Source organism: Zingiber officinale, chromosome 8A, assembly GCF_018446385.1.
Source record: "Zingiber officinale cultivar Zhangliang chromosome 8A, Zo_v1.1, whole genome shotgun sequence".
NCBI lineage: Eukaryota > Viridiplantae > Streptophyta > Magnoliopsida > Zingiberales > Zingiberaceae > Zingiber > Zingiber officinale.
Window position 1 is genome coordinate 54,319,024 of NC_056000.1, and position 25,382 is coordinate 54,344,405.

At 37.4% G+C, this 25,382-nt stretch overlaps 1 long non-coding RNA gene across 1 annotated transcript; it reads right to left on the minus strand.

The window, feature by feature from the left end:
- Positions 1–9,244: 9,244 nt before the first annotated feature.
- On the minus strand, positions 9,245–11,715 carry LOC122009102. Its single transcript, XR_006119464.1, has 2 exons — positions 10,463–11,715; positions 9,245–9,484 (listed from the first exon to the last, which is right to left on the minus strand). It is a non-coding gene; the product is annotated as an uncharacterized LOC122009102 (long non-coding RNA).
- Positions 11,716–25,382: the final 13,667 nt, after the last annotated feature.

A 25,382-nucleotide genomic window follows, 5' to 3' on the forward strand; every position in this document is an offset into this window, starting at 1 on the left:
AATTAGTTAATTTACATAATGGCGGTGATGCTAGGGTGGTACCCTAAGGGGCTTGATTGTTTAAATAGGGAAGACTTTAAGAATTATTTGATTTCTAGCCTTATGGCAAACTTCTTCTATCAACTTAGGTTGAAACCATATACCTTGTCTATGGTGTTTTACTTAAGTTCATTAATTTATGTAGTTTGTATTGAGTATATAGTTTTTCAAATCGATTAAACTTGAACATGATGATTGGTGTGATCCTATGAAAGTTATCTATCGATCACTAAGATAAATCATGAAGCACTAATAGAAAACCAAACGACCAATATTCTTAGACACATCTCTTGCTGGAGAAAAAAAAAATTCCCTACAATATGCCATAGATGAGATTCGAACCTTAGATTCCTTGATTATCTATTGAAAGATCTAACTATTACACCATTACCCCATGACTACTTAAGTTCATTAATGAATCAGATGAGAGTTTCATTAGAGTCCAATTTGAGATCATAATACATGTGTAGATCCTCAAACTTATTTTGATAAATGTATTTTTTTTAGAAATCTAGATATCCAACTCTTTCAATTGATTAATTCTGGTGGAGGAGATTGTTATGACCCTATATAAATTTTTATAGGATCGAAAAAGCACTAGAGGGGGGGGGGGGTGAATAGCGCTCTTGGCTATTTCGTTCGTTTAGGAAAACTTTAAGTAAATACGCAGCGGAAAAGTAAAGACACGGAAGCAATGCTAATACTTTTGGTTACTTGGTTCGAAGCCTGTGTCGACTCCTACTCCAAGGTCCGCGATCGTTGATCGCTTTCGGTGGGCAATCACTATAAGCTCGAGATTCTTTACAAGATTAATTACAAGTATATAATTTAAGTGTAGAAAAATATACCAACAACTAAGAATGAGAAAATCTGGACTTCAGGTTGTCAGAGCAGTGCTATGGCTTCTTCGGATCATTTGGTTAGCAACACACGGAAAAAGTATTATTAGTATGAGTTGTTCTTTGGCATCTACTCAGACTAGACTTATATAAGTTGTCGAGTGTGCCTCCAGCCTCGAGTCAACCGCGTTGATAAGCTCCACGGAGTTTGCTGCTTATCCACCCGAAGGCGCTTTCAAGCCCCATGGAGGGCGCCCTCCATCTAGCGTTCAAGGCGCCTTCCATCTCCTTGGAAGGTGCCTTCACTCGTTGTTGCGAGGCTTTCATCCAAGGCACCCGAGGCGCCTCCAAGCTCCATGGAGGGCGCCTTGAGTACTGTTCATCTGAGGCTTCTTTTATGTAACTTCCTTTCTGTAAGGCATATTAGTCCACAAACAAAGTATATCCTGCAAAACAAAGTTAGCATAATAAAATAAAATAAATACAAGTATTTGACAGTCATCGGACTGTCCGGTTCTGAGTTTGGATTTCTTAAAAACTCTAGGTCGAACTGACACCTACTGTTCCCTCACCGGGGAACACGCCCTCACCTACTCATCTCAGGAGAGTTTACTTGTTGCCAGATTGATCCTCCAGACCAACTGGACTTTTGCTCAGCGTCTGAAGCTTCCAGTCTTCATGCTGGATGTTCGCTCCACGACCCATCCAGTCTTCGACCCGGTTCGCGACACCATGATTTCAACCTAGAATCTCTGACTCTAGGATTTTTGCCCAAAACCTTCGACCCGCCAAGACTTTCCGCCTAGGGTTACCACCCCCTAGGACCTAGGGTTACCATCCCCTAAAGTTTTCCACCTGCCTAACCGCAATTAGGGCTTTTTCCTAAGAACCCTTGGGACTTTCCTGCAATCTCATTCAAACTTATTAGACCACAAATAATCTTAACTTTGAACCCTTTACCACTATCAAAACTCAAGTTTGATCGTCGGATGCTTCCCGCACCAACAATCTCCCCATTTTTTATTATAGCAACAAAATTCAAAATTAAGTAAAACATAACGTGATTATAAGAATATAAATGCGTACAAGTTAAAAATATGCAATATCAAGATTCAATATCAAGTGTAATTAAAAAGATGCAATATTTAGAACAACTTGATGCAATATTTAGAACAACTTATTGTAGCTCCCCCTTAATCACTTATTAACTTTTTAATTACTTAACTTTCACTTTTCTCTCCCCCTTTGCCATATATCAAAAAATATAATACTATATTAGAAAAAATTTCTAAAACTAATTGAGCAGTGGGGTAATAATCACCGAAAAGTTGTTTGGTTACATCATTAAATACTACTACAAATATTCCATTGTTGTGAAAATAAATATATATTAGTATTAGTATTTTGTGCAAAAAAATGAATATAATAATTCTTTATATTCAAATGAATATTGTAATAATTGGTATGTTGAATTCCAACGTGTTGGTACATCATGTGGAAATTTTTTAGGTTTCATTCCATTAGTTTTACAAACCTACCCCATTGTTTCATTATAGATGGATGAGACCATAAATAAGAAATTACAATTCTAATTGGTTTAATATAACTTTCTAAAATTTTTAAACCATCTTGAACACATAAATTTAAAACATGGCATACACAACGAATATGAAAAAATAAACCACCAATAATAGGTTGACAAACAAATTTTAGATCATCTATACAAGCGGTATTGGAACTAGCATTATTTAATGATATTGAAATTATTTTATGAGTTAAGCCATATTTTTCTAAAATTAAACATAATAATTATGCGATGTTATGAGCATTATGTGATTCATCAAAAACTCTATAAACTAACAATCTTTTTTGGAGGTTCTAAGAGTTATCAATCCAATGGTAAGTCACACCATATACGAATGTGTTATCAATAATCACTCAAATATCGGAACATAAAGAAACTTTATTATCTAATTTACTAAATTCATCAATTAGATTTTTTTTCCTTATTTTATTAATTTTTTAATTATACGAGTAAGTGTAATTCTAGGAACACGTTTAGCATATGAATTAAGAGATTCTTTATAAAAATCTTCAAATGTACATTTAGATCCAAAACTAAAAGAAAGATGTTCTACGGAAATAAATTTAGCTAATGATTCTTTTAATTTATTATCCGAATATAAAAATAAACCAGAATCGATACTACTGCTAGTTGAAGAAAATCTTGATAATTGTGTTTGAGAATGACCGAGTCCAAATTCCATCGGGTGTTTCGTTTCTACATGTCGTTTCAACGACCCCTAGCCGCCGCCGGCTTTGAGTTTGTAGGAAACATTGCAGTGCTTACATTTTATACGCATTTCTCCCGATGAAAGAGTGACATTTTCAAAATATTTAGTGAAAATAGAAGACTTTAGAGGAGGAAGTTCTCGAACCTTAGAAGTAATTGCATCGGTACTTCCTTGTATTTCGGGTGTCGGATTCGGAAGATGCTCGATCTCATCATCGGTGGATTGAATGTTGGGGTCCTCCTCCGGCATATTCATTATTTTCTTTCCCTTCCGAGCTTGAGATGACGCACCTCCACAACCTCCTTCCATTGTAATTGAAAATTGGAAACGAAAGCGTATAGAGAATACGAAATTGAGATTAAGAGTAGCGAAGATGTGTGTGAAAATGATGAAATAAGCTCTCTATTTATAGAGTTTTGATAGTAACGAACATTAAATCATAGCTATTGATAAAAAAACGGTCAAATGATCTTAACCGTTAAAAAAAATACTCAAAAAAACCCCCCCCACCCTCTCCCAACGACTATGAACCATCGGTTAACCAGCGGTTCAAGACGGTAAAAAAAACCAAATGTTGAACTGGCGGGCCGAACCGACGGTCCGCCGGTTTTGCACCAACGGAACCGGAACCGGCCCGACAACTTACCGGGTCGGTTCCAGTTTGACCTGGCAAACCGGTCAACGGGCAACCATCCCGTTGACCCGGTTACGGGCCCGGGCCTGGTTCGAGCCAGACTCGACCCGGGGTCGGGTCTACATTGAAGGCAAAAGTACAATGCTGATTGGGAGGCTAGCACCTTGGGGGTTGCATTTTAAGGAATCACCTACCATTTTAGAGTATCCATATCTATCTATCTATCTATGGTATATTGTGGTTGCATTTTGGTAAAGTTAGGACTAGACAAATCATGTAAAAGTATAGACGACAATTTTTTATGTTAATTTTGGTTCAATCTCTTTGCCTTGATTCATTTGTCATCACAAATCATTTTTGGCGAAATAAGGGGTAAAAACATAATGTTGGATATAAGTGATGTGAATAGAGAAGAGGTGGAAGATGAAAGAAGGTATATTATGAATGAGACTTTAGTCTCATATTGGGAGTTTCTTGACACGTCAGTTGATTTATATTGATTCACATGCATTGATGATGTGAACAAATGCATGGGGAGAGACTTTCTCTCACGCGTGGGTGCACAGGGGGGGGGTGCAAATCTAGGGCCCGGATTGCACTGAACCATGTTGACTCGTGTGTGGGCATGACCTGCGTGCATAAAATGGCGGACCGGCTGTGGCAAAATTTATTTAAGTGGAACAACCAATATTTTGCCACGTAAACTTTTTTACTGCTTGTGTAATGGATGCATTAAAGTAAGATTAATGCAGAATCAAAATAGTTCACGGTTCGACGAGTAATGATCATTAATCGATCATTAACGTTGTCGTTGATTTGAGCTCCTATATGAGGAGGCTGTGATCATAGGTAAAGGGACACACACAGAAAAGCAGCAAAAACTCTCCACCTACTTTCCCTCCTCCCGTCGTGCAACTTTTGCTCGGCAGAGTGCTCGTGATAGTTTGGGTACTACTCAATTCGTCGTAACCACCAGTGCTTGGTGAGAATCACGGTTAACTGTTGTATCTTGGGAAACAGATGACCGATGGAAGCCTCGAAGCACAACCGGAGGTGGGTGAATCTGTTTCAAGGAAATTACGACTCTCACATGCCTCGGTCCATTCGCCGGCTCAGTTTCTCGGCCCGCTCAGACGCTCGGCTTTTTTGCTCGCCCGATCGGCCATTCGCTTGGTCGCTCGGCCTTTCTGCTCGCTCGACTGACCACTCGCTAGGTCATTTAGTCTCTCTGCTCGTCTGGCTGCTTGCGTCACTCGCTTTGTTGTTCCCTCGACTACTCGGTCTCTCTGCTCGTCTGGTCGCTTGCGTCACTCACTCGGCTGTTCACTCGGTCGCTCGGTCTCTCTGCTCGCTCGGCCTTTCTCGTCACTCACTCGGCTACTCTGCCCGGTCGGCCTAACTACCCAGCCACTCAGCTTGTTTGGTTGCTCTGCCCGCCCGATCGCACTATCCGGTTGAGACTTGGATGCTCGGTTTGGGACTCTCGGACTCGGTCACTCGGACTTTGCCACGTGGATGCTCTGCTCGCTCAGCCACTCCGCGGACAACACTTGGCAAAAACCAACCTCTGCTGGCAGTCCGAGATTATCAACTTAGGTCATTTCAACAGATAAGTGAATTTAATTTGGTAAATTTAAATTAAACTAATATCCATAAATCTTCGACAACAGATTGTGTTCGCCAACACATAATACATGATTCTATTAAGGAAGAAAAGCTTAGTGGAATAAAGGTGTAGGTCCAATCATAGTTTGAAATATTGTAATGTATCGGGTGAAATAGTTGAAACGTATCATTTCGATAAATCATTAAAACTCGATATTATTTGGTCCTAATTAATTTAAAATCTTAAGTCGTATCATAATTTATATTTTTTACTAGAAAGATATTGTTTCAGGATTGTGTCAACTCTGATTCACGGTGTTGATGATAAAATGGAGAATGAAGATAGATTAGATCATATCGGCTTCTAAATAAGATACATTATATCTCTTTTCAATTGGTTAGGCCTAGAAAATTAATACGATTATTATTGAATAATAGTTATTCATAATAATAAATTTTTTATGCACCGTGAGAAGGAAGTTTTTTTGATAAATTTCTTTATCATATTTTAATCCATAATGTCCGACCAAGTTTTCCCATTTTCTTATTGCATGTTTTATCATGTTGATAATAATTAAGTTGTCACGCAATATGTTGAAGATAGAATAATTGTTTAATTTTACAACATGCAATTATATGCACTTTTTGCATGTCAGTTAAAGAGAGTCTTATTGTAAAATTTAATGAGTGTTTGCAATTGGATTTTGCAAAATAATGGGTCAAATCTGAATATTATAAATTTAATCTTTAAATTGATTTCATTATAATTTTAAATTGTTTAAAATTATAAAGACCTTGTGGTTCATATGTTTGAATTCACTAAGAATTACAAAATAAAAGTTATTTATAAATTTAATATATATTTATAAAATAATGAGTGGGAGTGGGTAATATGACAATATTAACCTTTGGTCTCCACCATTAAAACAACATCGTGAGTTTTTAGTAGTGCCTTGTACGCTTTGATTATGTCTTCCCTACAGAGGATGTCTACTAATTAATTATGTCTTCCCTACAGAGGATGTCTACTAATTATGTCTACTAATTACAATAACAAGGTTGTTTTTCTCATAAGATAGGATTTTAAGATGTATTTTAGAGTTTACCTACCCACGGAGGCATTACTAAATTAAGTCTTAAATTTGATACGGATGGGTTACACTCATAAAGAAATAATTAGATTAGTTAATTAATTTCTTGACAAAAAAGTTAAAGGAAATTAAAAATATTAGAAATGTGAGATATTTTAGATAGCATTTATAATTGAGAAAGTCTCGTTATAATTAACAATTATTTGACCTACTATACTGCGATATTTAATTGTTGTAAATTATAATTCCTTAGGCTATTATTCTGTAATAACAAGGAGGATTGCCCTCCTCGACAGAACTTATAAAACCTAAGTGGTATAAATTCTAAGAATTGGCATATAGAAAATAAAGAACATATGAGTATGAACTTAGTTTAAACAATTAATCATAGTACAATAATATAAAGAACAATCAAAGATAAAGGAATCTGATTGAAAAGATATCTATCTTTTATGTCATCTAAAAATAAACCCTGAGGAAGAAAAAGAAGTGGAGCGGAAGTAAAAGGAAGGTCTTCCAAGGGGTTTAGGGTTGACGACGTCGAAAAACTCTAGGTCTAAGGGGGAACCATGAGTTATGTCTAGATAATGCCCTAAATCCTTAGGGACCAACCCTATATATAGTGGATATCTATTATCAACTCATAGATGATAATATATGCGGGACTATTAGTTCTACATATATAAGGTCTACATCCAACAACTGAAACCCTAAAAACCTAAGTTAGATCACATTAATGGGTCCGATTTGTACTCATATGCATAACTTATAATTAAGTTCACCAATTAGAGATAAAAACCAATAATCTCCCACTTGGGCTACTTATGAGTTGTATATAAAATACAAGTAAAATTTTAGTTGATATTAAACTTTATGGATACAAAATACCACTATAAACAATCTGATCTTCATTGGTATATGACTAAAGAGGTCATAGATACTATATATGATTAGGGGTGTCAATTCGGGTGGGTCGGGTCGGGTTGGGCCGGGTTGAGTTTTTTTTTTAACCCAACCCGACCTGAACCCAAAACACCTCAACCCGAACCCGAACCAGAACCCGACCAACCCGATTAACCCGAACCCGACCAACCCATATAACCCGAAAATCCGATTCAAAACGACTTTTTTGGCCTATTTTTCCTATAATTCTTCACTTTTATCTCAATATTCCATCATTATCATACAAACATGATATTAATATACATAAAAACATCTAAAATTTTAAAATAAAATTTAATTTAACCCCAAAAAAACTCACAAAACCCTATATTTAAGCCAACTCGGGTCAACCCGAACCCGACCCGACCCGAAATTTTTTTGCTCTCCAACCCTCCAACCCGAACCCGACCCGAACCCGAAAATGCCCAACCCGAACCTGATTTTTTTCGAGTCGACTTGGGTTGGGTCGTCGGGTCGGGTTCATTTTTGACACCCCTATATATGATCGTAATAAGCCTCAACAGTAATCACAATACCAATGTCTTTAATGACATAGATTAAGATGTAGATGTATAGAGTGAAAATTACATGAAATATGATCAATACATGTCAATTTTTAACTGGTCTAAAGATGACCTCAAAGAGGTCAAATCATATTTGTAAAATATTTTATGCTAAACTGTAATAGTAAATCATAATTAACTTTATGATTTCAAAAAAAATCTGTATCATATTTACAAACACCAAATGCTAAATATCAGTAGTAAATGATGATATCATAGTCAGAGTGTCAAACAACAACAACAACAACAACAATAACCAAGCCTTTTCCTACTAGGTGGGGTCAGCTGTATGAATCCTTTTACGCCATTGAGCTCTATCTCCTATTATATCATCATCTATATTTAAATAAATTTTATCGTGTTTTATTGTTGTTAACCAAGTCTTTTTTGGTCTTCCTCTTCCTCGTTTGATATGCATGTTTATCATAGTTTCACATAGCCTAATTGGAGCATTTATTGGTCGTCTAAGTACATGTCTGTACCATCTTAAACGTGTCTCTCGGAGTTTGTCCTCAATAGATACAACTCCGAATTTTTCTTTAATGCTCTCATTTCTTATTTTGTCCATCTTCGTATGTCCACACATCTACCTTAACATCCTCATCTCTGCAACTCTCATCTTCTGCTCATGTGCTCGAGTCATAGCCCAACATTCAGCTCCATATAACATAGCAGGTCTAACTGCGGTTTTATAGAACTTACATTTAAGTTTAAGAGGTACTTTACTGTCACATAAAACACCCGACACTCCCTTCCATTTCACCCATCCCGCTTGTATTCTATGTAAGACATCTCTCTCAATCCCTCCATCATTTTGTAAAAATGATCCTAAATATTTAAATCTCTCGGTTCCGGACAACTCGTCCTCTCCTATCCTAACAATTGTTTCATTACTTCTAATATTGCTAAACTTAAATTCCATATATTATGTCTTTAATCTACTAAGTTTAAAATCTTTCCCTTCTAGTGTTTCCCTCCAAAATTCTAGCTTAGCATTTACTCCTTTACGTGTCTCATCTACCAAAATAATATCATCTGCAAACAACATGCACCACGGTACAGTTCGCCCATAATTAATATAAAAAGATAGAGACTTAGGGTTAATCCTTGATGTAACTCTATCTTTATTGGAAATACTTCAGTTACTCCACCTGAAGTCTTTACTGAAACATCCCTAGATTATCACTCAAGTTTTTTTTTTTTTTTTGGACAACCCTCTCGACATCTGCTATGTATATAACTATAATGCCCTTTTACCAAAGGATCTATCCTATCCTATCCAATGTAAATAACAACATCCCAACAAGAGTTCAACAAATAAGAACAAAGAATATCTCCCTATACAAATAAAGAACCTCCCACAAAGGAACAAGTAAACTCTACACTCCTAAATGTTCGGACAGTGCCATGCCTCCATCTCGCCTCCTCGCCTACTCCGTCCGCATGCTTTTCGTCATATCCTGGGTGATGCCCTCACCTGTAACGTAGGCATCATGAGTCTACGAACCCAGCAAATACAATCTAATATGAGAAGTATGACATCCATAAGGTAACAAGAATAGTAACTAGAAGGCATATAACTTATCTCAAATACAGTAAACCGAAGAAGCATACGATATGTAATAGTTCCTACATAGCTAATAAGGAAAATATGTCACATATCCGGTAAAAACTAAAAGAGCCAGTCAACAGTCCCATGATCCTAGAGGTACCTCCTAGAGAACATGCAGTCATATAACAGAAGTTAACAATAAATAACAGTATCAGTCAAGTTTGGAAGGGCCCTCTTCGGAGCTCATCCCGGGTCACCCAACCCGTACTGTCACCACATATGCTCATACTCATCCAATTAGCCACATAAGATTCATAACCTATTCATACTATACTTATATTAATAGCACATTTCCTTTCATTCAGTAAACATACCCATTCTTAAAAATCTTTCCATATCCATTCTATATCTGTATTCAATAAATATAATTCACACATACCATATTTTGCAACCATAGATGGACAATACATGCACAGAAATCTTTACTCAAGGATCTTAGCTCTTTTCAATCCCATTCACTCCATAATTATACATATCTTAGGGAGTTAAAGGAGAAACATTTCTATTGGACATTACCTTATTTAGAAGACTGAGTATCTATTGAAACAAATATGCGTCAACATTTACGATCATCCAAAAGAATCATTCGCCACATCAAAAATCCGTTCTAAGGGAAAAATCAAAACAAAAATCATCACGTGACGTGAACACAAAGACCCTAAATTCCAAACTTCACCAGTAGAAATATGCTCCAAGGAAAAATCACCATTACAATTGAATTCAACCCATAATCCAAATGCTCGCCAAGAAGAAAAAAACAATAAAACCAACCACTGTACAAAACTTGAAAACATCATCGAATCACACATCGAATTCGAAGTACTAGGAGTCATCGAGACCCACCCCAAAATGTAGAACCAACACCAACATCTACATCAAAGGCACAAGCAGAAATTCTACAACTGTGTCAGATCCCAAAATCATCACCAAACCTGTCCAGAAGAAAGGAAATTTGAAGCCCTCACAAGGAAAAGAAACCACATTGAACTCATGTTCCCATCTACTAGATCTATCAGCAATTAGCTCATGGGAAAACAAGGTTACCAATAAACCAACCTCCAATCACCCTACACTAAATCCACAGCTACACAAAGAAGTGAGACACATCGAGTTGAATCCACACAAATCCCTCAACAATTCGGTAAAGCAGGACATAACACAAAGCAACATCGAATTCACAAATCCACCAAAAATACAGTGATGCAAGACATGATACAGCACAAACTTGAGTTGAAATCCACACCTCTGAATTCGTCCAGCATGTTAGAAACAATAGAGAACAGCAAGGGCAGTATCAATCAAAGCGCAAAAACACCTACAACCTGTCCCAAAGTTTTTCGGAGAAACTGAACGTCATCAAATTGAACCTCCACCTACTAAATCTTTTCAATATTTCTGAAGCAACAGAACAGCGAGAACATCATCGATCAAGAATTAAAACTCCAACAATACACTGCCCACGAATTCAGAAGCAGGAAGAAAATGAAAACATCATCGATCGAAACTCTAAACTGCCCATACAGAAGCAAAACATCATCACCTAACCGATTCCACCAAAATCTTGGTTCCAGAAACACAATCCATCTAGACAAACTTAACAAATCTAAACTCATTCATGGAACCCCAAATCCCTGCAGAAAACCAGATAGAATCACCACCCAAAATAGGAACAACATGGAAGGCACAAGCCGAGCAAGATCATCCCAAAAATCTCAAATCCAAGTCGAGAACACCACAAGAACCTCAAACTGAATCTAGAACTTCATGGAAACCTCAAATCACGACCCGTTCCACCAATCGGCATCTCAATCAAACTTTTAAACAAACAAGCATTGCATAGAACACTCAAAACATCAATCATTAGAAATCGTCTGTCTAAGAACTCGAACAACCAAAAGAAACATGGCATCAAATTCGATCACAAATACCAAATTGACAACAAAAATCCCAGGAAAAACCTTACGAAATAAACCAAGAATAACGCCAAAGCATCGAATCACAGCCTGTTAAATCTATTGGCATCGCAGACTAGCCATTTGACTACCTTAGCTAACAATCCCTTACCTCGCAGATCTCCTACGAACATATGAGAATGTACTTGCCTTTCTCTTCCTCGTATCACCGCTTGAAGCCCTCGGCGAGGCTTTCGCGCCGTCGGAGAGACCGTTGCAAGCTCCGCGTCCGGTCGCACCGTTTCCAGAAGCTCGTCCGCGTGTAGTGGCGCCTAACCGACGCTTAGGGCACGGTGGGAAGCATCGTGTGGAGGTGAATAGCGAGGAGATGTCGGTGACTTCGAGAAAACCAGGAGGAATCCGGCGAGAGGTTAGATTTATTAAACCTAACCTTAAGTTAATTAAGCTAATCAACTCCCATCCTAATTGAGGACTATATGTTTCTCTCAAATTTAATAATTATATCCCTTTAAAATATATCGTATAAATTCAATTAAAATTTGGACAAATTCCTAAAATTCATAGAATATTTCCTAGATTAATTCTTTAATTAACGCTTGTTTGACCTTAAACAGTTTTCATAAATAAATTTGTTAATTTTGCTCGTGGGTCCTTACAATCCTCCCCCCTTAAATAAACACCCGACGCTCCCCTCCATTTCACCAATCCTGCTTGTATTCTATGTAAGACATCTCTCTCAATCCCTCCATCAGTTCCGGGCAACTCGTCCTCTCCTATTTTAACAATTATTTCATTACTTCTAATATTGCTAAACTTAAATTCCATATATTCTGTCTTTAATCTACTAAGCTTAAAACCTTTCCCTTCTAATGTTTCCCTCCAAAATTCTAGCTTAGCATTTACTCCTTCACGTGTCTCATCTACCAAAATAATATCATCTGCAAACAACATGCACCACGGTACTGTGTCTTGAATGTGCGCAGTGAGTTCGCCCATAATTAGTGTAAAAAGATAGGGACTTAGTGCTGATCCTTGATGTAACCCTATCTTTATTAGAAATGCATCAGTTACTCCGCCTGAAGTCTTTACTCTGGTCGTTACATCCTCATACATATCCTTAATTAGTTCAATATATGTTACGCTAACACCTCTCTTTTCTAAAATTCTCCATATAAGTTCTCTTGGGACTCTATCATAAGCTTTTTCTAAGTCAATGAATACCATGTGTAGATCTTGTTTTTGCTCCCGATATTTTTCAATTAATTGTCTAAGGAGATGTATAGCTTCTATTGTCGACCTTTTAGGCATGAACCCAAATTAATTTTCTGTCACTGTGGTCTCCTTCCTTAATCTTTTTTCTATTACTTTTTTTTCAAAGTTTTATAGTATGACTCATTAGTTTAATACCCCTATAGTTTGTACAATTTTGTATGTTTCCATTGTTCTTATATAAGGGAATTAGAGTACTTATCCTCCATTGATCATGCATTATTTTCATTTTCAATATCATGTTAAATAATTTTGTAAGCCATTCAATACCTTGTTTCCCTAAGCACTTCCATACCTCTATCGGAATATCATCTGGTCCAACGGCTTTTCCATTGTGCATCTCATTTAAAGTTTGTTTTACTTCTGAAGTTTGAATTCTACGATAAAAATTAAAATTCCTATGCTCATTTGACCTAATTAAATTTCCTAAGTTAAGTTGGTCACCTAAACCTTCATTAAAAAGTTGATGAAAATACCTTTTCCACTGCTCTTTTATTTCCCCATCATTTACTAATACCCTATTACATTCATCTTTAATACATTTTATTTGGCTAAGATATCTTGTTTTCCTTTCTCTCACTTTAGCTATTCTATACATATCTCTTTCCCCTTCTTTTGTATCCAATTTTTGTTATAACCGTTCAAAAGTTTCATTTTTTATTTCACTCATTACTTTCTTAGCTTCTTTCTTGGCTATTGTATTTTTTTTTAAGTTTTCCTTGTTCTTACAAATATATAATTCCTTATAAGCTATTCGTTTTTCCTTCACTTTCTCTTGTACTTTCTCATTCCACCACCAAGATTCTTTACTTAGTAGTGTATGTCCCTTTGACTCACCGAGTACACTCTTAGCTACTATTTTCAATTTTGATACCATCTTATCCTATGTTGTATTAGAGTCATCGTATATTTCACCTAATGCTTGTATTTCTACCTTTTCCTTAAATATAGTTTGTTTCCCATCCTTTAACTTCCACCACTTAATTATAGGAATTGCATATATTTTCTTTCTATTGATACTATGTTTGAGGCGTATATCCAACACTACTACCCTACGTTGGGTAGTTAAGCTTTCTCCAGGGATGACTTTGCAATCTTTACAAATCTTTCTATCCTTCTTCCTAACCATAAAAAAGTCAATTTGCGATTTATTATTTCCACTTTTGAATGTGACTAAGTATTCTTCTCTTTTCTTAAAAAACGTATTAGCTAATATAAGGTCATATGCTATCACAAAATCTAATATAGTTTTCCCTTCCTCATTCCTCATTCCAAACCCATAACTCCCATGTACTCTCTTATATTCCTCATTTTTCACTTTGACATGCCCATTTAGATCACCTCCTATTAAAATCATTTCATTTGGTGGAATATTTTATAATATTTCATCTAAGTCCTTCCAAAACCTTGATTTGGTAGCTTCATCTAATCCTACTTGTGGTGCATATACGCTAATTATATTCATAGTTTCTTTCGCCACTATTATCTTAAGGGCTATAATTCTATCCCTTTTTCTAACTACTCCTACAACTTCATCCTTTAACAAACTATCTACAATGATACCCACTCCATTTCTTGCTTTACTCTTTCCAGTATACCATAACTTAAAACTCGAGTTCTCTATCATCTTTGCCTTCTCACCTGTCTATTTTGTCTCTTGTACACATAAAATACTAATTTTTCTCTTAATCATCATATTTACTACCTCCATTGATTTACCAGTGAGAGTTCATATATTCCATGTTCCAAATCTTAGATTATTAGTTTTCCTATCATATTTGTTCTTATCTAACCTATGGTGTGAGAACTCTTGCCTATTTAACACTACACCCAAGTTCTCATGGAGATATAGCAGTCCTTGCTGAGACATTACAGTCGGACCCTGTAACGCGAACTCTTGCATATTTATCACTACACCCGAGTTCTGGAGATGTAGCGGTCCTTGCCGAGACGTTACAATCGGACACTGCAACGCGTTCCTTCCGGGGAACAACCTAGCATTAGCACAATAGTTTAATGGATTCATTCATTGAATATTTGCCATAGTTTGACACTGGCTGGCAACCTAACGCAACTCTCCTCCTTTATCCGGGCTTGGGACCGACCATGACCGGTCATCATGGGCGGAGTTAGTCAGAGTGTCAAACAAACATATAAATTCCCATTAATATTTTAAACTTTAAATACATATAATAATCAAAATAAAATATTTATCTTTATTATCAAATATAGAACAATAAAGTAAATACAGACTCCTACTAGATGAGTTCTTCTTTCATAAGAAGGACTATCATATCCACAACATGTGTATGAAATAACTTAGGCACCAAGCCTTTGGTGAGTGGATAGACCAATATGAAATTTGTGCTGATGTGCTCTACCATGATCTGACACCTCTGAACTCTTTTTCCAACCGTTAGAAACTTGATGTCAATGTGCTTAGACTTCGACGAACTACGGTTATTTTTGACATAAAGTTCTATGACTTTATTATCACAGTAGATCCTCAGTGGTCTGTCAATGCCATCAATGATCTGTAACGTTGTGATGAATTTCCGCAGCCAAATCTCATGATTGGATATTTCATAGCATGCTATCAGCTCTACGTTCATAGTAGAAGTAGCTATTAGAGTCTGCTTGACGCTCTTCCAAGATATAACTCCTCTAGCCAGTATGAAAACATAGCCTGAAGTGGACCTCCTACTATCCAAGCATCCAACAAAATTAGAGTCTGAATATTTAATCACCTCCAGATAATCTGATCTCCGATACATGAACATATGTCCTTTAGTTCTTTACAAATACCACATTACTCTCTTTACTGCTTTCTAGTGTGGTGGCCCTGGATTACTAACATATCTGCCTAACATCCCCACTATAAATGATATATCTGATCGAGTACAAACTTGTACATACATAAGACTTCCCAGTATTGACGCATATAAGAATTGTTCTATCTCCTTTATTTCAAGTTCAAGCTATAGACATTGCTGCAAGTTGAACTTGTCACCTCTTGACACAGGTGTATCACCAAATGTACAACTCTATATACCATACCTTATAAACATCTTTTCAATATAGGCTTGTTGTGAAAGTCCAAGAATGTTTCTTAAACGATCATAATAGATCTGTATGCCTAAAATAAAGGATGCTTTACCAAAATATTTCATTTTAAAATTATTAGATATAAATTACTTGGTTTGATACAGCAGATGCTTATTATTGCTCGCAAGCAATATATCATTTATATACAAAACAAATATAATAAACTTACTTCTACTGAACTTGACATATATGCACTGATCAATGAGGTTCTTTTTAAAATCATATGAGGTAACCACTTGATCAGATTTCTAATACCATTGATGAGATGCCTGTTTCAAACCATAAATAGACCTTTTTAATCTACATACTAGTTCTTTGAGTCTTTAGACTCAAAGTTCTCTAACTGCACTATATATATAGATTCTTCTATGACTCCATTGAAGAGTGCAGTCTTTACATTCATTTGATATAACTCTAAATCATAATGAGCTATAAGTGTCATAATTATCCTAAGGGAGTCTTTCATGGACACAGAAGAGAAAGTCTCCTTGTAATCAATGTTTTATTTCTGAGTGAATCCCTTGGCAACAAAACAAGCCTTATACTTTTCAATATTGCCCCTTGAATTTCGTTTGATTTTAAATATTCATTTACAACCAATGAGCTTTTTACTTTCAAGCAATTCGATAAGTTCTTAAATGTCATTGTCTGCCATAGACTTTAACTCTTCTTGCATAGAATTAATTCACCTTTTAGAGTTAAAGCATTGTTTGATTTCTCAGAAAGATGTAGGATCACTTTCCAACCCTATGTTAAAATCATACTCTTGGAGCTAAATATAATCATGAGAATTTCTGATTCTCCGTTCCCTTATGGATCACCTTAAAGGCACTTGTGTTTGAGATGGTTGAGGTACTTGCTCATCAATATGAGGTAATACTTCAATTTCAGTGGCAGACTTTTCCAATTGCATTGAAGATGCCATGGGAATGTCTTGGTTTACTATGCTTATTGAATGTGTGCTATCCATAATGCATGATATGGTAACCCATGTTGGTTGCTACTCGGAATATCGTACTGGTTCCCTTGTACAAAAAATTTGTACAAGTCCCGAACCATTCCTAACAACCTATTGTGTTCTTTAGAAATTAAATTTGGAATCGCAAACAGAACTTAACATTATTGATTCCAAATTCAACTTATCTGTTTTTAGAGGTTTAGACTTGGATCGCAAACGATGCTTAACATTATTAATCCAAATCCACCTATGTTACAAATTCGATTAAATATTTATTTCAGAGATCGACTTCCAGGTTAAACATGGCGAGCACTAGGCCTTCTTGGGTATAGGATCATCCACCACTTCTTAGACGAAGCCTTTCAACGAAATTCAATATTTAATCTCCTTATAGTAACCCTAGGTTTAACCATCAAGAACAATAGAATCACAAGATCAAAAAACATAAGAAACACAAAATCGAATCATAAATTCGAAACCTAGAATCGCTAGCCTCTTGTGTTTGGTATTCCAAGATCTAAACAAAAGGATGAACTAGTTATGATGCGGAAACTAATAACTAGTTATACCTTTTGTAGCTTATATACCTCACGATCTTCTGTCGTATTCCTCTTCTTATTTCGGACGTCGTGTGGGTGACGATCTATCGAGACGATAATCCACCTAAGCTTCCTTCTTCTCCAAGCAAGTTTCGACCACCAACAATCTTCAAGAGATGAAGAACTTTCGGCCACCAATCAAGCTCCAAGAGATGCTAAGAAACAAAGCCTCCTATCTCTCCTTCTTCCTCTAACAATATTTGGCCACCAACCAAGCTCCTTGAGATGAAGATGCCGCCGGCCACACAAGGAAGAAGAATAGGAGAAGGAGAAGGGATGAGGGCCGGCCACCACCAAGGAAGAGAAGAGAGGAATAATAGAAGATATGTTGTGAGGTGAGGCACCTCTACCCTCTCTTTTATATTCTTTGGTCTTGGCAAATAAGGAAAGTTTTAAACATAATTAAAACTTCCTTATTTTCCTTGCCAATGGTTAATAAGGAAAATTTAATTAAAAATTTCCTTTTAACCCTTTAATGTGGCCGACCCCTACAACTCCTCCAAACAAGGAAAGTTTTAAATACAAAATTAAAACTTCCTAATTTGTTTCTAAAAATTTTTAAAATAAAAATTTCTCTTTTAAAAATTCCCTTCATGGTTGGTTATAAAAGGAAATTTTTATAAATTAAAATCTCTCTATTAAAACATGTGGATGATTACAATAAGGAAACTTTTCTCCAAAATTAAAATCTTTCTTTCAATCTACAAATAAGGAAAGATATCAAACCTTTCTCTTAATCCTTTGTAGAAACTATAAAAGGTAAAATTTAATTTTAAAACTCTCTTTCAAAATCATGTCTTCTATATTAGGAAAGATTTTAAAATAAAATCCTTTTTATTTTATTGTGGCTGGCCACCTAAGCTTGGGCTCCAAGCTAGGGCCGACCACCACTTGATCCATCCAAGGCATATCTTGGCCGACCCTTGCTTGGGCTCCAAGCTTGGCTTGGCCGACCACCTATGGATGGGTAAGAAGGTGGGTTTAGGTGGGTATAAGACTTTATAAATAAGAGGCTACGATAGGGACCACAAGGAGGAATTGGTTTTGGTCTCCCGATGAACTTGAGCTTCCCATGTTCGTCCCGAATACCCAACTCGAGTTCATCAATAATATCTTATTCCACTAAAGAGTTATTATTGCACTACCGCACCAATCCCATATTACTATATGAGCTCCTTCTTATCATGAGTGTGTTATTTTCCCTGTATTTAAGATATTGAATGCCTACTAATTAAATGAGTTATTGACAACTCACTTAATTAATATCTAACTCCAATAGTAGTACCACTCAACCTTATCGTCATGTCGGACTAAGTCCACCTGCAGAGTTTACATGACAATCCTTATGAGCTCCTCAAGGGAACATCATCAACCTAGATTAGTAGGACACAATTTCATTCTATAATCAACAACACACCATATAAATAATATCATTTCTCAACTTATCGGGCCTATTGATTTATCGAATTAAATTACACCCTTTGATAAATTAAAGAAATAAATATTAAGTATACGTGCTTGTTATTATATCATGATTAAGAGTACACACTTTCATAATAACAGAGGTCTTGTTCTTTTAAAGAGTCAGTATAAAAGGAAACTACCTAAAATGGTCCTGCTCAATACACTCAGAGTGTACTAGTGTAATTTTATAGTTAAGATAAACTAATATCAAATTACACTATGACTATTCCAATGGTTTGTTCCTTTCCATCTTAGTCGTGAGCTACTTTTTATAACTTATACGGAACTGAAAACATGATCTTCTGTGTGTGACACCACACACCATATTATCTACAATATAAATTAATTGAACAACTACACTTAGCATATAAATGTAGACATTTGATCAATGTGATTTTTTATTTCAAAATAAATATTTACAAAAAGCTAGGCTTTTAGTATACACTCTAACAACCCCATCACTACTGATCGCACTAGTAGTGACTATAGGAGGATTATCAATGCATTCCTCAAAAGATACTTTCCTGATCTTTTCACTCCCACTATCCTCAATGAACTTGACATTTTCTGTTTCGAAGAAGGATCTATTAGAAGGATTATAAAATTTATACCCTTTCGACTTTTCAGAGTAACCTACAAAATTACAACTAACTATTCTTGAGTACAGTTTCCTTTCATTAGGCTTGTAAGGATTAGCTTCAACTGAACAATCCTAGACGTGTAAATGCCTAATGTTAGGCTTTCTACCCATCCACACCTCGAATGATATTTTAGTTACTGCCTTACTAGGTACTCTATTTGTTGGATCGTGAAGAATGTTAGAGGGGGGGGGGGGTGAATAGCGATCGTCGAAAATCAAGAAATAAATTGAGTACGCAGCCGATGAGAAAAATAAGAACAACACTAACAAACTATTTTTTACTTGGTTCGGAGCCTTCGTTGACTCCTACTCCAGGGCCCGCACTCGTCAAGTGCTTTTGTTGGGCAATCCACTAACAATTCGTAAATCTTTACACGAGGAATACAACAAATCTATAATTTAAGTGCAGAAATAAACAAGTATACCAACAACTTCTCATAGATATGGAAAGCAGTGTTTTTAGTTGTTGGAGTCGCGTCACTCTGTCGTTGGAGTTGTGTTGCTTGGTCGTCGGAGCAGCGTCACTTGGCCGTCGAAGTCACGTCGTGGAGTCGCAGGAGCGTCTTTGGAGCAGCGCACAAGAAAGTAATCATAGAAGAAACTTATGTCCATGCTCCTGGTGGAAGGCTGCTTATATAGGCAGTTTCGGGCGCCTGGATCCCTTCCGTGCGCTTGGGCTGTGACGTCAGCTCATCCAATCAGCGTGCTCTAAATTGGCGTTGATAGATTTTGGCATTCCGGGCGCTCGGACCGAATTCGGGCGCCCAAACCAGCTCCAAGCACCCGAATCCCTTCCGGGCACCCGGACCTGACTTTTCTAGCAACTCATTTTCCTGCAAGAAAAAGTTAGTCCGAGATAATAAAAATTATATTAACATGTCAAACAAAGTTAGCACAATATAACAAATAGAGTAGTAATTAGATTTTGTCTCCTCAAGACCAGAATCTAGTCAAGATTTCAACTTAGATTTCCCAAATGGATCTAAGTTGGATCAACGCCTACTGTTCCCTCAAACGGGGAACGTGTCCTCACAAAGTCGCTCTCCTCCAATGACTTACCTTAACTTATTATCTTGCCAGACATCCGGTCAATTCGTCGACCTGTCTGGACTTCATGCCAGCTATCCGATCGACCCGTTGACCTAGCTGGACTTCCTTGTAACACTGAGTTAGCACAATAGATAAAACAGTAAGATATTGTTAACAGATTTCAAGATTCGCTGGACTGGAAACCAGTCTGTCATATATAACCTAGGGCTACCTCCCTAGGGCTACCCAGCTTCACTCACTAGGACTTTCATTGCTTGACTTCACTCACCAGGACTTCCACCACCTAGCTTCACTCACTAGGGCCCAGCTTCACTCACCAGGACTTCCACTACATAACTTCACTCACTAGGGTCCGACTTCACTCACTAGGACTTCCACCACCTAGCTTCACTCATTAGGGTCTGACTTCACTCACCAGGACTTTCACCACCTAACTTCACTCACTAGGGTCTGACTTCACTCACCAGGACTTCCACTTTGCCTAACCTACAGTTAGGACTAGTCACTCAGTAGACTTCTCACATGCCTATCCTTTGGTTAGTACTTACCTTTGCTAGTCATCTAGTCCTGAGTAGACTTCTCTCTTCCAAACATCAAGTCTTGTTTAGATCAACCCTTGGTCAAATTGACCAAACTTAGGTATATTGTCAAATATCGAAACCCTAGAGGTTGATTGCACCAACACTATTGAGTAGGTAAATTGTAGTCTTGAGTGTTTCACCTCACAAAGACTCTGGTAGAGAAGTGAAATTCATTATACTTCTTACCATGTCTTTTAGGGTATGATTGCGACGTTCAGCTACACCATTCTGATTGGGAGTACTAAGCATACTATATTGAGACACAATCCCACACTCAGTTAGATAATTCACAAAAGGTCATGGGTGTTGGTCACCTGATCCATCATATTGACCATAATATTCACCTCGATGGTCAGATCGAATGACTTTAATTTTCTCATCTAATTGAAGTTCAACTTCAACTTTGAAAATTTTAAACATGTACAAAGATTGCTACTTCTCATTAATAAGGTACAGATAGCCAAAATTGGAATAATTGTCTATGAAGCTAATAAAATATGTGTGTCCATTCCAAGATGGCTTAGAGAATGGTCTACAAATGTCCGTATGCATTATCTCTAAAACGTCACTACAACGGCTAGACCCCTCGTTCCTTTTGTTAGTGGTCTTCCCCTTAACACACTCAATGTAGATATCAAAGTTTGACATGTCAAGAGAATTAAGAATTCCATGTAACATTAACCTTTCTAGGCGTTGCTTAGTTATATGCTCTAAACGCCTATGCCATAATATGGAAGAATTTTTGTTGGTCAATTTACATTTCATACCTATACTATGCATTATTACGTTGTCAATCGTAGGAGTAAAGGTATTCAATTTATAAAGTTTATCAACCAAGAAACCATTGGCAACTAACACTGAATTAAAAAATATTGAAAATTCCATTTCTAAATGAACAAAAATAACCTGATTTGCCTAAACAAGAAATTAAAATTAAATTTCATTGAAAAGATGGTACAATAAATATATTTTTTAAATTCAGAAAGATATTGATTCTTAAACAAAGTCTAAAAACACCAATTGACTAAACTTTAGCTTTCTTTCCATTTCTTGTATATATGTATTTTTCACCATAAAGCGGAAGTCAGCTCCTGAGACGACCCTACATAGTGACACTTATGTGAGTATTAGCACCGATATCTATCCACCAAGTGTCAGTGGGTACAATAGCTAAATTGACTTCTGAACTAACAAAGTTGAAAAGTTTACCCTTCTTTATATGTTAGTTGGCGTACTTGAGACAGTCTTTCTTTATATGACCTTTCTTCTTGTAGAAGAAATAAGTGAGCTCCTTATTTTGTTTCTTTTACATCTTATAGTCATAGCCCCCCAGAATCTGTAGTTTATTTTTTTTATTGATCTTTTTCCTTTTCTTACTCGAACCTTGAGATTCAGATGCTAAGTGAGCACTTACAAGTGTCTCCCATATGATTCCTTTGCCATTATATCGCATGGTTACCAACTTCGAAAGAAGTGTGATAGTCTTGACCTTTTCGTTTGCTATGAAACAATATGCTAATTGGTTAAGGAAACTCCTAGCATCTTTTCCCTCAGTTATTGAGCCTTTAAGTTATGCCGATATGGAAAATCTCATAATACTTAGAAACATGCTATATGATTTCTCCTACAGCTAAAATTTAACCCTTTGCTTTATAGTGCTAGCACTAGTCAGAGGTGTGATGCGATCATTCCTTAATACATAGTCTAAGTCCATGTAGTGTAAAACTACTATCACATATTTTTTTTCATTCAACAAAATTTGAACTAGTTAATGTTGGGATGTTATTAATATTGGCAGTTGTCCCCAGGGCGTAACACAGATGGTGGGCGCATGACATCTCTGGCGTAATAGCCAGAGGTCGATTCTCAGGAATTGATGACCGGGGGTTTACCCCACCATGCACTTGACGCTTGTGTACCTACATGTACCTTCATCCATATTCATGGGGCCGATACTAGGGGGTCGTTAATGTAGCAGATCTATATTTTTTTTATTAATATTGGCAGTTACAGATGTTGGTGTAATATTCCCTAGGTCAAGGCTGACCTGGTTGACTGAGCTTGAATTGGTTCAAGCTCGAGTCTTGATATTTGGGTTTCAATGTTTGACAATACATGGAGATAAGACATGGAGATTACAGGTGCAATTGTTCATGTGGTGAGATTGTAAAGGAAAGTCAAGTAGGTCACGATTGACTGGATACTTGACTAGGAAGTCCTGGTGAGTGAAGCTAGGCAGATGAAAAGTCCTAGTGAGTGAAGCTAGGTAGAAAGGAAGTCCTGGTGAGTGAAGCCAGGCAGAAGAGAAATCCTGGTGAGTGAAGCCAGGTGAAAGACCTAGTGAGTGAAGCTAGGCAGAAAAGAAGTCCTGGTGAGTGAAGCCAAGCAGAAGAAAAATCCTGGTGAGTGAAGCCAGATGAAAGAACTAGTGAGTGAAGCTAGGCAGAAAGGAAGTCCTGGTGAGTGAAGCCAGGCAGACGTGAAAGACCTAGTGAGTGAAGCTAGGCAGAAAGGAAGTATCGGTGAGTGAAGCCAGGCAAGGAAAATCCAGATGGATCAAGGATGATCGGACATCTAGTGTTGGGAAGTCCAAGTAGGTCAAAGGGATTGACCAGATACTTGGCACGAGGAAATCCAGATGGGTTCAGGTTGACCAGACATCTGGTGGAAGTCCAAGTAAGTCAAAGGGATTGACCGGATACTTGGCACGAGGAAATCCAGATGGGTCAAGGTTGACCAGACATCTGGTGGAAGTCCAAGTGGGTCAAAGGGATTGACCGGACGCTTGGTAAGGGAGTCCTAGTAGGTCAAGGGTGACCAGATGCTAGGCATGATATACCAACAGGTCATGGTTGACCGGATGTTGGTTTGAGGGAAGTTTAGACTTAATTTGGCAAGTTGGTCTGGATCGATCAACCGATCGATTGGCTCATGCCCAATCGATCGGTCGATCGATTGGGAGAGTCCTCGCGACAAGACTTCTCCCAATCGATCGGTGGATCGATTGGGGAGAAGTGTCGCGGGAATAGAAAGCCTTCCAATCGATCAGTGGATCGATTGAGAGCCTCCAATCGATTAGTGGATCGATTGGGGTCTCGATTCTGCGCGATAAAGGCTGGATCGATCAGTCGATCGATCCAAACAATTCCTGAGAGCACAGAGGTGCTTTGAATCGATCGGTCAATCGATCCAAAGCCTCCCCGATCGATTGGGAGCAATCCAATCGATCGGGATCCGACCGTTGGCGTCGTATTTAGCTGCTGGCGAGCTGTTTTCTCAGTAGAACTTCCACGGCTTCTTCTCCAGCGAGCACAGATCTTCATAGAGCTTCTCCACAGAGTTCTCACCGCTAGTTCTTGAAGTTCTTCCAAGTCAAGAGGCGGATCTACAGCGAGAAGAAGAAATCTAGGGTTAGGGTTTTCTTGTGCAAACTTGTAAGCTTTTGCTTGTATTTTGTTTCCTTTCCTTTTCTTCTTGTAGTGTGAACTTGTAGGGATTCTCCGCCTTTGGTAGTTACCATAAAGGAGGGTTTTTATAGTGGAGGGTGCGTGAGTGTGTGGATCCTTGGATTAGTCACCTCTTGTGAGGTGGATACCAAGTAAATCCTCTTGTTAGCGTTGTGTATTTTGTTTCTTTGTATTTTCCGTTGCATATCTTGAAGAAACAAGCAACGAAGAGCACGATGAGTGCACAGAGCTATTCACCCCCCTCTAGCTACATAATCGGTCCCAACAAGTGGTATCAAAGCGAAACTGCTCTTCACTGGAATCATCGCCGGAAGGGGCAACAAAGCTAGAGGGTGTAGAAGTTGGAGCAAATTCTATCAAGTCAAAGACTTCATCATCAAGCTCAACTTCAAATAGAATTCCAAGATGGTTTTGGATTCGATACAAGGGTGCCTCCACCATTCATAATGATGAGCTTCGATCTTTGGAGATCAAGGATCGAGAATTTCTTGATGGTGGAGATAGAGCAATGGTTTTCTCTAATGGAAGGCTTCGAAGCTCCAAAGAATTCAAGGGGAAAAATTCTCAAGAGGAACAAGTGGAGCCAAAATCAAATCCAAAGATGTGAGGCCAATGATAAAGTGACCAAGCTTTTGGTCAATCTATTGCCGAGCAACATCTTGGAGCAAATTGGAGATTTTGAGGATGCCAAAGAGCTATGGAGCAAATTGGCAAAGA